Here is a 16,898-nt window from a genome sequence, read left to right as displayed (position 1 = left end):
ATAACGCATGGGAAGATCTGAAAAGCGAACAGATTTTTTCCCACATAAAATAACCATCATGTTCTCATGTTGTCGTGGTGCCTTTAACACCGTCAGGTAGGGCGCGCGAGCAGGACGACGAGAGCAGCGTGAACGTGCGGAGGGGGCTTCCTCTAAGGCTTCTTAGGGGACACATGAGCACCCGAAATAAAAAAAGGCATTTTTTCCTACACTCAAAACATAAATTTCCGCTTAAAATTGATTGCATCTGCGTTAGGGCGCCCATACTATCCCGTCAGTTCACACTGGAGGGGGGGTTGCACGCCGCGGAAAACAACTTGGGAACTGTAGAGGATGTGAACAGGTAGAGAGGCGGGGGCGGGGCTTAGATTCTGCAACAGAGACAGAAAAGTCTATTTAAGGTTGTGCAAAATGGACAAGAGATCAAAAGAAACATTACGATTATAAATAATTAAATGAATATCCTGACAACATTTTTAATCAATACAAGTATCACCAAATTAAATATCGCGATATATTGGCGAAACGATTTTTTTCTTACACCCCTAGTTTTGCGGCTCCCTGTGCTTTCATTTCTGTGAGAAACTAAAACAATTGGTTCTTTGAGTGGTAAAGGTTGCCGACCGCTGGTCTAGCAGATTCTCTGTTCTTAGCTTGTTTTGGGGTCTAATCATATTTCCGACGCCCTCTAGTAATGTCGAACCTTTCCTGCTTTGTACTCCGACCGTGGTCGGAAGACGCAGGGGAGATCTTCTTCAGGGACAGAGGCTGGTCTTCCTCTGGGGGTCCATCCCTTTGTTCAGAGCCTAAGAGGGTCCAAACAAGCTAAGACACACCAGTTTTAGCACACACACACATCCCACAACAGTTGGCTCTTTTTCATACACTGAGTGAAGCGTCTCTTTGATGAAGATCTGTCGCAGCAAATCATCCCTGGGGAAACAGAAAACCGTTTCTTCAAAGCAATAATCTCCTGTCATATTTCTCTGTGCTCTAGGCCAGTAGTCTTCCAGAAAATGTTCTTTCAGAGGAGAGCCTGTGGAGTTTCTTGGAGTGAAAAAGCTGTGCGATAAATCTCTCTGGGTGTCAAAGCTGGAGCAACATTGTTAGGATTCTTTCGGGTATTACTCACTGGCCCAAACTAAGAACTGCCATTTGTTCTTTTGAGAAGGTTGAAGAAATACACAGAGCTGGAGACTTGTAAGTGGACTTCCACTGCAGGATCATGATGTAACACAGCAGTCCGTTGGGTTGTGTAACCGCTGCTTACACAACCCAACAGATGGTTAATCACATCCTGTTGGCTGAGAAAAGCAACTTCCTGACTATTTATTAAAGAACATGACACCTTTTATTATGGGGGTTTTTGGCTGTGTGTTCTGGATCGTTGTCCTGTTGGAAGACCCATGACCTGCGACTGAGCACTGTACCCTGTACTGCACACCACTGTAAGTGTGTGCCCCCTTGGTGTCCCTTGTGCGCAGCCTGACTGTTAGAAATTAAAAAATGAGACAAAGTGTACCGGTAGTTTGTGTGGAAATCCTACAGGTGTCCTACTGGCTCTTACGTACCACCTGGGTTATTGCCCCACCAGGCAAACCTACCACGTCCTAAGGGTGATGTCCTGTCTAGGGAGTCTAGGGGAGATGTCCTGTAAAGCAAGAACAAAATGAAATTTAAGCCGCGAGCGGCATTGTATGAGCTGCCCCCCACCCTCGACCGCCCCCCTACCTTTATCCGCTCTCACCCTTGCTGCCCACCTTTAAGCACCACCACCACTGCTCTCACCACCCACCTGTGACCCAACCCCACTTACTGAGCAGCCACTATGCGCATCTGACTCCCCCTTCTCTTTCTGTAAAGCTAACTGAGCTGTATGTAGCTAGAAATGCTAGCATTGCCATCAGCATCGTGGGATATTTTCTACATTAACATTGACGTGCAAAGAACTTTTTTGAAAAACAAAAAATAAGAATTTGGTTGCTAGAAAACCAGAAGTTATGTGTGTTATTTCTAATTCCTTAGTTTGAGTTGCTGGATTGTTCAGATGTGTGCAACAATGATGAGTTAGGAGAGTTTCTAGGTTCTACTGAGATTTGAACTTGAAAGGCATGGCTGAGAGTGTTAGGTATTTTTGAACCCTTGAATCATTACATTGAGATACTGGATAAGTTTACAAGGTTCTACTGAGATTTGAACTCAGACTACTGGATTCAGAGTCCAGAGTGCTAACCACTACACCATAGAACCCTATGTCCACTAATGTCCTTTCAAGGTTTCAATAAAATAAATTCTAACAATTTGGAAAATATGCAGACCAATACAAATGATTTATGAACAAAACATTATGATGTCACCAATTAATTTGGCAAATTTTGTTCACTAACTGATAGATTTTTTTCGAACCAAAAAACTTTATTTTTTGCTAGAGACCAGAAAACTGAAATTATGTACAATCATGTCAGTTATTTTGAGTTCATTAGTTTGGGTCACGGTATTTTTTGGGAGCTTTGTTAAAAAAATTAATAATGGCGGTTCTTCTCGAGGTCAAAGGTCGATAAAACTCCAGCGTTGGTTGTAGAGTTAAGCTAGCGGCATGTGCGTGAAATTCTGTGAAAACGGTCGAAAGTAGAGAGGAAATCGTGTGGTCCACAAAGCAGAAGCCAGCGCTCTGCTCACGCTTCAGCTCTGGTCATACATAGACCAAACAACTCTGAGTCAGGCTCCCTGGACCCCCAAACTCACAGAGAACCTTCCATAAGACACCAACGAGGACACAGTTGAATGCCTTCTCCAAATCCTGAAAGACTGGATGAGAAACTCCTACCAACCCTCCAGTACCATACAGAGGATATACAGCTGGTCCACTGTTCCACAACCAGGATGGAAACCACACTGTTGTTCCTGGATCTGATCTGTTGTTCCTGGATCTGATCTGTTGTTCCTGGATCTGATCTGTTGTTCCTGGATCTGGTCTGTTGTTCCTGGATCTGGTCTGTTGTTCCTTGATCTGATCTGTTGTTCCTGGATCTGATCTGTTGTTCCTTGATCTGGTCTGTTGTTCCTGGATCTGATCTGTTGTTCCTTGATCTGGTCTGTTGTTCCTGGTTCTGATCTGTTGTTCCTGGGTCTGGTCTGTTGTTCCTTGATCTGATCTGTTGTTCCTGGATCTGATCTGTTGTTCCTTGATCTGATCTGTTGTTCCTGGATCTGATCTGTTGTTCCTGGATCTGGTCTGTTGTTCCTGGATCTGGTCTGTTGTTCCTGGTTCTGATCTGTTGTTCCTGGGTCTGGTCTGTTGTTCCTGGATCTGGTCTGTTGTTCCTGGATCTGGTCTGTTGTTCCTGGTTCTGATCTGTTGTTCCTGGGTCTGGTCTGTTGTTCCTGGATCTGGTCTGTTGTTCCTGGTTCTGATCTGTTGTTCCTGGGTCTGGTCTGTTGTTCCTGGATCTGATCTGTTGTTTCTGGATCTGATCTGTTGTTCCTGGATCTGAATCTGTTGTTTCTGGATCTGATCTGTTGTTTCTGGATCTGATCTATTGTTCCTGCATCTGATCTGTTGTTTCTGGATCTGATCTGTTGTTCCTGGATCTGAATCTGTTGTTCCTGGATCTGAATCTGTTGTTTCTGGATCTGATCTGTTGTTTCTGGATCTGATCTGTTGTTCCTGGATCTGAATCTGTTGTTCCTGGATCTGAATCTGTTGTTCCTGGATCTGAATCTGTTGTTTCTGGATCTGATCTGTTGTTTCTGGATCTGATCTGTTGTTTCTGGATCTGATCTGTTGTTCCTGGATCTGAATCTGTTGTTTCTGGATCTGATCTGTTGTTCCTGGATCTGATCTGTTGTTTCTGGATCTGATCTGTTGTTTCTGGATCTGATCTGTTGTTCCTGGATCTGAATCTGTTGTTCCTGGATCTGAATCTGTTGTTTCTGGATCTGATCTGTTGTTCCTGGATCTGATCTGTTGTTTCTGGATCTGATCTGTTGTTTCTGGATCTGATCTGTTGTTCCTGGATCTGAATCTGTTGTTCCTGGATCTGAATCTGTTGTTTCTGGATCTGATCTGTTGTTCCTGGGTCTGAACTGTTGTTCCTGGATCTGGTCTGTTGTTCCTGGATCTGTTCTGTTGTTTCTGGATCTGATCTGTTGTTCCTGGATCTGATCTGTTGTTGACTTGAGGGACTTGAGGACTTCATCCACTCCTGCTGCTTTGCCACAGAGGAGCTCGTCGACGACCTCGGTGACTTCAGCTTGGCTGATCTGGTCTTCTTCATTCAGTAGAGGGTCTGGTACGATGGGTTGGGGGGGATAGGCAAACACTTCCAGGTGAGTAGAAGTGAGGATGAATTGGAGGGACTAGTAGCCATGAAAAATCTAGCAGTGTGTCGTGAAGTCTAAAGTAAAGCAGCAAAAGAGGAAAGATAAAGGTGACTTAGATGTAACAATTTCCATCCAGATTTTCTGAACCGCTCTTAGTCCGGCTTGTCACCTAGGACCTGTTTGCAATGGGAGACCCTAACAAAAGGGGTTAACCCAATACAGCACAGCTTCTAGGATCACTCAAGCCCTCAAACCCCTCCACCACGGTAAGGTGGCGGTTCACGGAGAGGATTGTTATTTATTTATTTTATTTCAAGCATTATTTGTAGTCAATACAATAAAAAAATAACACAGACTAACAAAGACATACTTAAGTCACATTTTCTTCATTAAATATAGTGATGATTAACTAAAGTCAAGTAGATCTTGATTTATTTCTTGGAAAGGAGAAGGAAGAATCAAGTTGATATAATCCCACCTCTACTAAATTACATCATTTTATAGTTTTGCATTGTTTTCGTAATTCGGTTCTGATCAGATAGTTTCTTTTCTAGTAACAAAATCTATGTTTTATTTATGTATGTGTGTGTGTATGTGTGTGGGTGTTTGTGCTTTTTCCTGCTTTGCTTTAGCATCTTGATTTATTTCCAACAGTTTCTCTGTAAGGATCCCAACTTTCTTTCTCACTCTGATCCTAAACTTGAACTCTCTGTCCATAGTTCTGTTTTGGTCAAAGAGCGTCTTCTTAATCGTCCAATCATCCATGGCCTAAAGTTTCTTCTCTTCTAGATGTGCATCTTTCTCAAACAGCTGTTTTTAAAGTCAGCTATTCTTTTTTTCTATATCATGTACATTTTCTTTTGATGTCTTGTCATCACTGGCAGCCAAATGTAAATGATAACTCTGGTTTTCATCCACCCACCCATATTCTTAACCCGCTTTATCCCTTCTGGGGTCTTGAGGATGCTGGAGCCTGTCCCAGCTACTGTTGAGCAAAGCAACGTTTGTCTTTCTACATTCTAGATTGTTCTGCCGGCCCTCCTCCGCCCCATTCTCCACCTGGACCAATATTCTAACGTGTTCTGGCCTTCAACCAGCATCAGCGTCTAGGCTCTGGGTTTTATTCATCTATTGTCCGAGCTTATCCCACCAGAATAAAGACATCATCTGCCCAAAGCCTGACCGCCTAAAGACTATGGACTATTTCAGGAACATTTTTCTATTACACACACATCTTTATTATTTACATTCCTTAGATCTCTAATCAAACTTTATATGTATAGCACTTTTCCATTTGACCTAAATCAAAATGCTAAACATTAGAAACATTTTCCACATTTAAAAACTAAAACCCAGAAAAAAATACAAAAAAACATCATAGAATGCCCCCCCACCGCACATACACCACTCAGAGACTTTGTGTGTGCGTAGTGAGTGTTTTTGTGTGTTTGTGTGTGTTGGGGGGGTAAAAAAAGGGTTTTAAAAAGTAAAGAAAAAGAACTGAAGAACTGAATGTTAGAAAAACTTATTAGACTTGACTACCTCTTCAATGAAGGCTTTTTTAATGTCCAGACATTTATTATAATTGTGATAGAATTATAATTTATTTTCTTTGAATATGTTTTTTTAGGTTGTTGATGCTTCTTTTGCAGAAATGACAACTTTTGACCTTTGACTCTAGATTTGTTTGACTGAATCTCTACTCTAATTCAGTCGACTAAAAGTATACTAAAACTAACAGAATCAACAGGACTAAATTGTGACTAAAACTAAAGCTTATCTTAATTAAAATACTATTCCTACAACTAAATTAAATTCTCTGTCACATTAACCCTGGTTTTCTTTGTCTCTGTGATTTCTGTGGCGTGGCTTAAAAAGCTTTTTGAAGCGCTTCCACAGTGATGGTTTCTGTGCTTTGGTCTGTTCAGACGGCAAAGCTTCTGGTTCTTCCCTGTCCTCATGTCCTGACTCCATTGATGGAACAGGCTCTGATGGTGATGGGGGGCTGACTTCTTCCTGAGAAATCCTGAGGTCTTGAGCTTCACCAGTGTCCAGAAAGTCTAGGATGGTGGTGTCCGTTTCCTCAGCCTCCTCCTGTTCTGAGACCACATGTAGTTCTGATGCTGCATTTTGTGGCTCTTCATTTTCAGTCTGAGGGGCTATGATGGCGTCAGTTCTCTCATACTCCGCCTCTTCCCAGACCACTTCTGGTTCAGAGAGATGGTTTTGTGACCATCCATTTAAATCCTGAGGTGCTAAGAACATGTCAGTTTCCTCAGCCTCCACCTGGTTATTTACCACCTCTGGTTCTGACACTTTGTCCTGTGTTTCAACACGAAGCTGGACTTCATTGGCAGAGAAACTTTGTGCAGGTTTCCCTGAAATCCCATTGACTGCAGTCTCCAATGGGATTTGGATCTCTTCCATCTTGTGTTTCAGATCTTTCTCTGCATCCTCTTCAAGTTTCAGTCTTTGTGCCAGTTGCAGATTGTAAAGGGTTTTTTCCTGCAGCTCTTTCTTCAGCAGTGCCAGTTTGTTCAATGCTTGGATATGAGCCTCTTTCTCTCTCTCCTCACATTCTGGCTGCTTTGCTTCAGCAGCTTCATTGAGATCCTTCAGTTCTTCTGTCAGAGTGACCACTTTACGTTCACACTGGGTCCTAAACTTGACCTCTTTCACCAGCTTTATGTTTTTCACATTGAGTCTATGAAGCTTATCCCCCCGATCCCTCCGGGCTTCACGTTTTTCCTTCTTCAGTTTAGAAAGATATGCGTCTTTCTCCATCAGCTGATTTCTCAGGTCTGTTATCTCTTTTTTAATGTCCTCTACATTTTCCTTAGATGCCTGGTCCTCACTGGCAGCCACATTTTCATGATTATTCTGTTTATTTGGTTTTTCCAGTTGAGGACATTGATTGGCGGACTGAGGGTCGGTGCTTTTTGAACGGAATTCAGCTGGATATGTGGGGTTCCTTCTCTGGGGTGGGGGAACACAATTGAAGGGGACATGGGGATTTTTGTGTCCCCATCTAGGGTTCCTGTGGGGGGCATGGACTGGTGGTTGTGGGGGTCGCATGCCAGAAGGGGGAAATGCGGGGTTGAAGGGCACATGGGGGTTTTTGTGTCCCCAATTTCGGTTCCTGTGGGGGACACGGACTGGTGCATGTTGGGTATACATTCCAGGGGGGGGATATTCCGGGTTGAATTGGACACGGTGGTTTCTTTGCCCAAAGTGAGGATTCCCGTGAGGCCGGTAGAATCCCTGGTGTGGGTTAGTCGCGTGGTTTCTCTGATTTCCAGACATTTTCCAAACAATCTTTTGATCCTTGCAGAGCTGATCTCTTTGAATCTCAAAGTGAATTCTGGCAGACAACATGACTCCTATTTATGAACTTCTGACAAGGATGTCATCTGACACGTTATGACGTCATGACATGCAATATGATGTCATGACGTGACAGATGAAATCATTAAATGTAAGTTCACATTATGACATCGTGTCTTGACAATGATGTCATCATGACGTAATGTGATTTATTGTATGTCATGATGTCATCTACACACACAAAAATTCTGAGTGGTGTGTTTGCGGTGGGGGGGCATTGTATGTTTTTTTTTTTTATTTTGAAGCTTGGGGATTCTTTTGTTTGGCTTTTAGTTTTTAAATGTGGAAAAAGTTTCTTATGTTTAGCACTTTGATTTACGTCTAATGGAAAAGTGCTATACATATAAAGTTTGATTAGTACTGAGCCTGTGACCTGACATGGGTAAAATAATAGAAATTTTGTTACCAAAAATTAATACCTTGTTCCCATGTAATAATTAAATTGCGCGAACGAAATAATATCTCGTTCCCACGCATTAATACATTTGTGAAAACAAAACAATAATTCACTCCATAAGCCCGTTGGTGTAAGGATTCAGTGGTTTGGTTTTTGTCTTGGTCATGTTTTTGGTTTTCTGTTTGTCAGTCTCTCAAGTTTCAGGTTCATGATCCACAGCTGTCTTCAGTTCAGTTAATTACCCTCAGTCTATTTAAGTGTCTTGGTTTCTGTTCATCCTTGTCAGGTCATCTGCTCTGTTGTGTCACCAGTTTGGTTCTCCCCATAGTTTTGTCATGTTTCAGTTTGTTTATTAAAGGTTTCATTTCCTGTCACCAAGCCTGGTCTTCTGCACTTTGGGTCCTCCACCACCAGTTCCTGACAGTTGGTTACCACGTTCTAAGGGTGATGTCCTGTCTAGGGAGTCCAGAGGAGATGTCCTGTGAAGCAAGAACAAAATGAAATTAAAGCCTCAAGCCACATTGTATGGGCCGCCCCCCACCCTCGACCTCGCCCCGCACCTCTACCTGCTCTCACCCTTTCTGCCCGCCTCTACGCACCACCACAGCCGCTCTCACCAACCACCTTTGACCCCATTCCACTTGCTCAGCAGTCACTACGTGCATCTAACTCCCTCTTCTCTTTCTGTAAGGCTCACTGAGTGCGGTCGCCATTTTGTTGTGCTGTCCGAATCTACAATTCCAAAATCGAGTGCACTAGAAATGTCCCAGAAGTCTCTGCGAAAAACCAGTGTGGATCGATGCTAACTACACTGGTGAATATAGACCGTGAATCATTTTATTGAAGCTTATTAATTTCGGTTTCGTTAATGGTTTGCTAACATTAAGGATTGAGTTCCAACCATTTTCAGAAGTTATTAACACATTTTTTAAAATATGTAGGGACAGACGAGGATGTAGAAAAATTGATCCGCCTGCGGATGGAGAACGAGAGCCTGTTGTCAGGCTAACGATTTGCTCAGCTGCTGGATGGGAGTAAGATTCCAGCTCAGATTTGTATTCATTTATCATTAAACTAACAACATTAGCCTTGTTTGATGAACATAAAATCCATGCGGGAAATGCTGCAATCTGCATCTTGGCTGCACGTAAATATGTGGGAATAACATCAGCCTTTATTTTGTCGGGACACAACTGGAAAAACACAAATCCGCATGATTGTTTGAACGGTTTTCTTAGCACTAAGAAGCATTCCTGCTTTGAAAAGCTCACACACCGCCCCAAAGCCGCTGTGTGTGCTGGCGGCCCAAGCTCTGCTCGGACACACGGTTCTCCTGAGTGGGGCAGCCGCTAACCCAGAGCGGCGGGACGGATCGCAGTCCAAGTCTCCCACACATAACAAAACACACACGTAACAAAGCATCTTCCCCTCGCCTCAAAAACACATAATAAGTCCGGCTGCCCTCCTCAGAGACACGGTTCACTCGGTCCACCGAGCCTGGACGCAGATATCGGGCGCAGGGTCCAGACGTCATGGGGCACGAAGCGCTCCTCCCTCGCATCCCCCTCGTGAGGGGTGTAAGAGAGGGGAGAGGCGAAGAGCCAGCGGGGCGAGAGCGGAGCGGCACTTTGCAACGGGCGTCTGCAGAGCAGCCAGTCAGTGCTGTTTGAGCTCCAAGGCTTTGTCTCCGTGAAACATCATCTATGTATGACGTAAACCAGAGCAGTAGTGACACACGATCGGAATGAACTGTTTACATGCACAACGATCGGATAAACAATTGGCAGCATAACGCACCTATCTCCATCAGAAAGAAATTTTGATCCGACAGTCTTATCGGGGCAGAGTATTCCGAACGGCGTGTTTACATGACGCAGTTTTCTTCCGATCAGGCGTTCTTTCTGATTACTTTTGTCCATGTAAACGCTGCTATTGAAGTGCACAGAATATTTTTGAAAACAAAAAATAAGAATTTGGTTGCTAGAAAATTGAAGCTATGTATGACAATATCTGTTATTTTAAATTCCTTAATTTGAGTTTCTGGATTGTTTAGATCCATGTAACAATGATGAGTTAAGAGAGTTACAAGGTTCTACTGAGATTTGAACTCAGACTACTGGATTCAGAGTCCAGAGTGCTAACCGTTACACCATAGAACCCTATGTCCACTTACATCCATACAGGCTTCAGTAAAATAATTTATAATAAAATGGAAAATATTCAGACCAATGCAAAAGACTTTTTTGAGTTTTATTTTTATTTTTAGTCCTTTAGTTAGGGTTACGGTATTTTTACGGGCTTTTTCAAAAGGAAAAAAAGAATTATGGCGGCCTCTTCTCGAGGTCAAAGGCCGACAAAACTCCAGAGTTAAACTAGCAGCATGTGAGTGAGGTTTCGTGAAAAACGCTTGAAAATAAGTTCATTTTCCTTTTATTTTGTAAAAATGTCAAAATCGTGAGATCACAAATTTTGGCACAAAATGGCAGCCAAACCAGTTGGTCGTGTTGCCATCCCACAATGATTTCAAAACTTCTTTTAATTATCCTCGACAAAGACATGTTGGTTTTGTTGTCGATTAAAAAAAAGCACCCTAATGCATGCTGGGAGTCACGGCTCAAAGAAGCCTCATCTGCAAAGAGTAGAAATCCTGTGGTCCTCAAAGCTGACGCCCTCTGGCTGCATCTAGAAATTCTGTCCATAAAGATTATGGAAGGAACTGGTGATAAAGGGCAGCCCTGCTGGATTTAAACATGCACTGTGAACAGCTCCACGCTTCACAGATCTGATCTGTTGTTCCTGGATCTGATCTGTTGTTGACTTGAGGGACTTAAGGGCTTCATCCACTCCTGCTGCTTTGCTACAGAGGAGCTCGTCGACGACCTCGGTGACTTCAGCTTGGCTGATCTGGTCTTCTTCATTCAGTAGAGGGTCTGGTACGATGTGTTGGGGGGGGTAGGAAAACACTTCCAGGTGAGTAGAAGTGAGGATGAATTGGAGGGACTAGTAGCCATGAAAAATCTAGCAGTGTGTCGTGAAGTCTAAAGTAAAGCAGCAAAAGAGGAAAGATAAAGGTGACTTAGATGTAACAATTTCCATCCAGACTTTCTGAACCGCTCTTAGTCCGGCTTGTCACCTAGGACCTGTTTGCAATGGGAGACCCTAACAAGAAGGTTAACCCAATACAGCACAGCTTCTAGGATCACTCAAGCCCTCAAACCCCTCCACCACGGTAAGGTGGCGGTTCACGGAGGAGATTTTTTTATTTTTTTTATTTTAAGCACCAAATGTAGTCAAAAAAGTAAAAACAAACAAACAGATTTACTCATTACAGAAATGATGAATAGCACATATCAAAAATAATGAACAGACTAACAAAGACATACTTAAGTCCCATTTGCTTCATTAAATATAGTGATCATTAACTAAAGTCAAGTAGATCTTGATTTATTTCTTGGAAAGGAGAAGGAAGAATCAAGTTGATATAATCCCACCTCTACTAAATTACATCATTTTATAGTTTTGCATTGTTTTCGTAATTCGGTTCTGATCAGATAGTTTCTTTTCTAGTAACAAAATCTATGTTTTATTTATGTATGTGTGTGTGTATGTGTGTGGGTGTTTGTGCTTTTTCCTGCTTTGCTTTAGCATCTTGATTTATTTCCAACAGTTTCTCTGTAAGGATCCCAACTTTCTTTCTCACTCTGATCCTAAACTTGAACTCTCTGTCCATAGTTCTGTTTTGGTCAAAGAGCGTCTTCTTAATCGTCCAATCATCCATGGCCTAAAGTTTCTTCTCTTCTAGATGTGCATCTTTCTCAAACAGCTGTTTTTAAAGTCAGCTATTCTTTTTTTCTATATCATGTACATTTTCTTTTGATGTCTTGTCATCACTGGCAGCCAAATGTAAATGATAACTCTGGTTTTCATCCACCCACCCATATTCTTAACCCGCTTTATCCCTTCTGGGGTCTTGAGGATGCTGGAGCCTGTCCCAGCTACTGTTGAGCAAAGCAACGTTTGTCTTTCTACATTCTAGATTGTTCTGCCGGCCCTCCTCCGCCCCATTCTCCACCTGGACCAATATTCTAACGTGTTCTGGCCTTCAACCAGCATCAGCGTCTAGGCTCTGGGTTTTATTCATCTATTGTCCGAGCTTATCCCACCAGAATAAAGACATCATCTGCCCAAAGCCTGACCGCCTAAAGACTATGGACTATTTCAGGAATATTTTTCTATTACACACACATCTTTATTATTTACATTCCTTAGATCTCTAATCAAACTTTATATGTATAGCACTTTTCCATTTGACCTAAATCAAAATGCTAAACATTAGAAACATTTTCCACATTTAAAAACTAAAACCCAGAAAAAAATACAAAAAAACATCATAGAATGCCCCCCCACCGCACATACACCACTCAGAGACTTTGTGTGTGCGTAGTGAGTGTTTTTGTGTGTTTGTGTGTGTTGGGGGGGTAAAAAAAGGGTTTTAAAAAGTAAAGAAAAAGAACTGAAGAACTGAATGTTAGAAAAACTTATTAGACTTGACTACCTCTTCAATGAAGGCTTTTTTAATGTCCAGACATTTATTATAATTGTGATAGAATTATAATTTATTTTCTTTGAATATGTTTTTTTAGGTTGTTGATGCTTCTTTTGCAGAAATGACAACTTTTGACCTTTGACTCTAGATTTGTTTGACTGAATCTCTACTCTAATTCAGTCGACTAAAAGTATACTAAAACTAACAGAATCAACAGGACTAAATTGTGACTAAAACTAAAGCTTATCTTAATTAAAATACTATTCCTACAACTAAATTAAATTCTCTGTCACATTAACCCTGGTTTTCTTTGTCTCTGTGATTTCTGTGGCGTGGCTTAAAAAGCTTTTTGAAGCGCTTCCACAGTGATGGTTTCTGTGCTTTGGTCTGTTCAGACGGCAAAGCTTCTGGTTCTTCCCTGTCCTCATGTCCTGACTCCATTGATGGAACAGGCTCTGATGGTGATGGGGGGCTGACTTCTTCCTGAGAAATCCTGAGGTCTTGAGCTTCACCAGTGTCCAGAAAGTCTAGGATGGTGGTGTCCGTTTCCTCAGCCTCCTCCTGTTCTGAGACCACATGTAGTTCTGATGCTGCATTTTGTGGCTCTTCATTTTCAGTCTGAGGGGCTATGATGGCGTCAGTTCTCTCATACTCCGCCTCTTCCCAGACCACTTCTGGTTCAGAGAGATGGTTTTGTGACCATCCATTTAAATCCTGAGGTGCTAAGAACATGTCAGTTTCCTCAGCCTCCACCTGGTTATTTACCACCTCTGGTTCTGACACTTTGTCCTGTGTTTCAACACGAAGCTGGACTTCATTGGCAGAGAAACTTTGTGCAGGTTTCCCTGAAATCCCATTGACTGCAGTCTCCAATGGGATTTGGATCTCTTCCATCTTGTGTTTCAGATCTTTCTCTGCATCCTCTTCAAGTTTCAGTCTTTGTGCCAGTTGCAGATTGTAAAGGGTTTTTTCCTGCAGCTCTTTCTTCAGCAGTGCCAGTTTGTTCAATGCTTGGATATGAGCCTCTTTCTCTCTCTCCTCACATTCTGGCTGCTTTGCTTCAGCAGCTTCATTGAGATCCTTCAGTTCTTCTCTCAGAGTGACCACTTTACGTTCACACTGGGTCCTAAACTTGACCTCTTTCACCAGCTTTATGTTTTTCACATTGAGTCTATGAAGCTTATCCCCCCGATCCCTCCGGGCTTCACGTTTTTCCTTCTTCAGTTTAGAAAGATATGCGTCTTTCTCCATCAGCTGATTTCTCAGGTCTGTTATCTCTTTTTTAATGTCCTCTACATTCTCCTTAGATGCCTGGTCCTTACTGACAGCCACATTTTCATGATTATTCTGTTTATTTGGTTTTCCCAGTGGAGGACATTGATTGGCTGACTGAGGGTCGGTGATTTCTGAACGGAGTTCAACTGGATATGGGGGGTTTCTTCTCTGGGGTGGGGGAACACAGTTGAAGGGGACATGGGGGTTTTTGTGTCCCCATCTAGGGTTCCTGTGGGAGGCATGGACTGGTGGTTGTGGGGGTCGCATGCCAGAGGGGGGAAATGCGGGGTTGAAGGGGACATGAGGGTTTTTGTGTCCCGAATTTGGGTTCCTGTGGGGGGCATGGACTGGGGGATGTGGGGGTCGCATGCCAGAGGGGGAAAATGCAGGGTTGAAGGGCACATGGGGGTTTTTGTGTCCCCATCTAGGGTTCCTTTGGGGGGCATGGACTGGTGCATGTTGGGTGTACATTCCAGAGGGGGGATATTCTGGGTTGAATTGGACACGGTGGTTTCTTTGCCCAAAGTGAGGATTCCCGTGAGGCCGGTAGAATCCCTGGTGTGGGTTAGTCGCGTGGTTTCTCTGATTTCCAGACATTTTCCAAACAATCTTTTGATCCTTGCAGAGCTGATCTCTTTGAATCTCAAAGTGAATTCTGGCAGACAACATGACTCCTATTTATGAACTTCTGAAAAGGATGTCATATGACACGTTATGACATCATGACATGCAATATGATGTCATGACGTGACAGATGACATCATTAAATGTAAGTTCACATTATGACATCGTGTCTTGACAATGATGTCATCATGACCTAATGTGATTTATTGTATGTCATGATGTCATCTACACACACAAAATTTCTGAATGGTGTGTTTGCGGTGGGGGGGCATTGTATGATGTTTATTTTTATTTTTTTGTCTGGCTTTTAGTTTTTAAATGTGGAAAATGTTTTCCTAATGTTTAGCCTTTTGATTTACGTCAAATGGAAAAGTGCTATACATCTAAAGTTTGATTAGTACTGAGCCTGTGGCTTGACACGGGTAAAATAGCAAATATCTCATTCCCACGCATTAATTAATTTGTGCAAACGAAATAACTATTCACTTCATAAACTCAAACTCAAACTTTATTTATTTATATAGCGCCTTTCATTTCAGTTAAAAACACAAAGCGCTTAACATAAAAGCAGATAAAAAAGTCATAAAAAATGAAAATAGTTAAAAACAGGAAATAAAGGACAATCATACAAAGATGGGACCCCTCCCTCACCACACCCCACCGACCCAGTTACCCCAGTAGAACCCTAAACAGAAACAAAGAACTCTCTCAGACACAGTCCACGGGATTCACCCGAAAATGTAGTTTGGGAAGCCAAGCAACATTCTTTTGAAGGGCTACAATATTCAGAGTCCATAGGACTGTCCAAGATCCAACTCACAGACCCACTCTGTTTTAAATCGTTCCCAGTCGTCTTTCAATTAGGATTATGGCGTTTTTAGCCAAAATCTATAAAAACCTGTCCTGTTTTCTAGGACATAGTTTCTGCAGAGCTGCAGGAGTTATAATAATAGAAATTATTAATTAATAATAATAGAAATAATAGCAATTCACCTCTGAGTAGACTGTTGATGCAGAATAAGCCCGCCCCCTTCCCCATTCTCCCTATGTTTACACTCTCTCCTGCTAGCTTACAGCCCCTCACACCCCTAACCCAACATTACCGCTACAAATAAAATGGTGAACAGTATCTGAGGTATCCAGCCGTACAGTTTTTATCCAAATGCAAGCTCAGACAAGGAAAACAAAGACGTTGTCTACAAAGATGCATCAGAATGGGGCGGAGCAGGAAGCTTGTTGCCCGTCGACTGTAGCACCTATATCACAACCTTTGTCAAACTGCATTTTTTCATCTGCTCCTGATTCACAACCTTTTTAATGGAGAAATATTCAGAAATGCCATTTGAATCTGAATTTTCTTTACACATGTCCTCTCTTATTAGAAAACTCCACATGGACACGTTGAAAACGCTAAAAACCTCATTTTTATGGAAGTGGACCTTTAAATGACCTCAGCAGCAGTCTTCCTCCTCCTCCTAATTCGACTTTGTGCAGAAAGATAAAGACCCTACATGACATTTGGAGTTCCTTCCTGTAGATGTGTTTGAGTTTTGTTGCATTCGCGTTAGCTGCACGGCGGCGCAGTGGTTAGCGCTCTTGCCTCACAGCAAGAAGATCCTGGTTTAAGTCCCGGCTGGCGGACCTGAACCAGAACATCGATGGGGGTGCTTTTTGTGTGTGGAATTTGAATGTTCTCCCTGTGCATTTGGGGTTCTCTCCGGGGACTCTGGCTTCCTCCCACCGTCCAAAAACATGCTTCACAGGTTAATTGGTTAATCTAAATTGTCCCTAGGTGTGAATGTGAGACTGAATGGGTGTGTGATTGCGCCCATGCGACAGACTGGCGACCTGTCCTGCCTTCACCCACAAGTGGCCAGGATAGGCTCCGGCGGCCCCGTGACCCTGAAAGGGAATAAACGGTAGAAGATGAATGAATGAACGTTCTTCACCTCATCGACACTGACAGATGTTTATTGGAAAGTGTAACCCCACGAAGGCTGTGGGCTGTCGTGAGGATCCTGCGTGTGTTTTGGCTTAGAAAGATGACAGAACTGCTGAGCCGCACAGCTGCTGGCTGACCTTCCTGTGGAACAGCAGCAGGAAAACCGAACAAATTCAGGATCCAACACATCTGAAGCATTAATGGCGTTGCCCAGCGTCTCCCTGCAGTGATATCTGCAAGCAGAGGGGAGGATTGGACAACGTTTCCTCTACATGGGGGCGTCTTGTGCTCCTCAGACCCCTCACAGAGTGGTCCCGAGGGTAGGAGGGGTTATCTATGATGGATGTTTGCTTTGCCAGCATTCTTCTGGCCACCACCTCCCCCAGTGACAGAAACAGCTCATTTTT

General features: G+C 42.9%; 2 non-coding genes across 2 annotated transcripts; both read right to left on the bottom strand.

Moving 5' to 3' along the window:
- Positions 1 to 2,178: 2,178 nt before the first annotated feature.
- Positions 2,179 to 2,250, bottom strand: trnaq-cug. Its single transcript has one exon. It is a non-coding gene; the product is annotated as a tRNA-Gln (tRNA).
- Positions 2,251 to 10,191: 7,941 nt separating this feature from the next.
- On the bottom strand, positions 10,192 to 10,263 carry trnaq-cug. The gene has a single exon. It is a non-coding gene; the product is annotated as a tRNA-Gln (tRNA).
- Between the last annotated feature and the right edge of the window lie 6,635 nt (positions 10,264 to 16,898).

The sequence above is a fragment of the Oryzias latipes genome, chromosome 23, assembly GCF_002234675.1.
Source record: "Oryzias latipes chromosome 23, ASM223467v1".
NCBI lineage: Eukaryota > Metazoa > Chordata > Actinopteri > Beloniformes > Adrianichthyidae > Oryzias > Oryzias latipes.
This window is presented reverse-complemented; position numbering and strand designations above follow the sequence as displayed.